Below are 990 nucleotides of genomic sequence, written 5' to 3' on the forward strand. Positions count from 1 at the left end.
GTCCCGCCGTGTGCGGCCCGGCTCCCGCGGGTGTGGGGAGCGGTCTGGCCGAGACTGCACCGCTGCCCAGCTCGGGAGTGTGAGCGCAGGGTCCCAGTGTTCTCAACCCATACCGGTCTCCTGTCAAGTCGAAGTCTGGCATTTCCGTGGGACACCAGGACTAGGTTGCTGCAGGAGCGGAGCAGCTTATTCGGAGGCACCGGACAAATCTTTCAGGTTCTGCTGATAAGGAGCAGACATTGTTTTCAGTATCAGTTTTAAGGAATTATCAGTTATCAGTTTTAAGTTTTACTGAGCGCGGTCGCCTGCTACGTTTGCCCACAGCTCTGTCCCCAGCACTTGCATTCATTGTGCCGCAGGATCCGAGCGGGGCCACAGGGTTTCCAAACACCTTGAGCAGAGAGGTTTGTGTAGGAGCAACGAATTTCCTGTAAGATCTGGTGAATAAAGTGTTCTCTTCCCTGATCTCTAATGAAGTTGATTACCAGCATTAAAAACTGGTTACCTGTGGAATGAGGGAAATATACGAGAAATAAACATTTCTCACCTTTTTCGTGACGAAGTGCTGCATTATTAATGAAACAGCACTGTAAGTATTGCCAAGTCTGTTGAAGCCAACAAGTACTTTCCAAACAAATGCACAGGGAGACTCCATAGCAACCAGTGGTTGCTATGCACCAGCCTCTAGCTGAGTGGTTGTTACGAGATGCTGTAGGCTTTGAGAAGGCCTGAACTATGAGAAGTTGTGCTTCACTGTCGCCTTTGTGTACATCGCTGTTGTGAGCTAAACCAGGGTTTTTTGGCTCCCAAAGGCACATTTGCCATAGGTGCCTGTTAATTGATGCTCACAGCAGAAAAGTCCAGTGGCACAGAAGCGGCAGAACACTGTTTTTTGCCCAAGTGCAGCAACAGCTTCCTGCCACAGCCCGCTCAGCCCGTTTCCCTGCGCGGGCTCGATCTGTGCCTGTAGTCGGTAAATCCTGGTCACAC

This window comes from Corvus brachyrhynchos, unplaced genomic scaffold (genome assembly GCF_000691975.1).
Source record: "Corvus brachyrhynchos isolate BGI_N302 unplaced genomic scaffold, ASM69197v1 scaffold864, whole genome shotgun sequence".
In the NCBI taxonomy this organism is placed as follows: Eukaryota; Metazoa; Chordata; class Aves; order Passeriformes; family Corvidae; genus Corvus; species Corvus brachyrhynchos.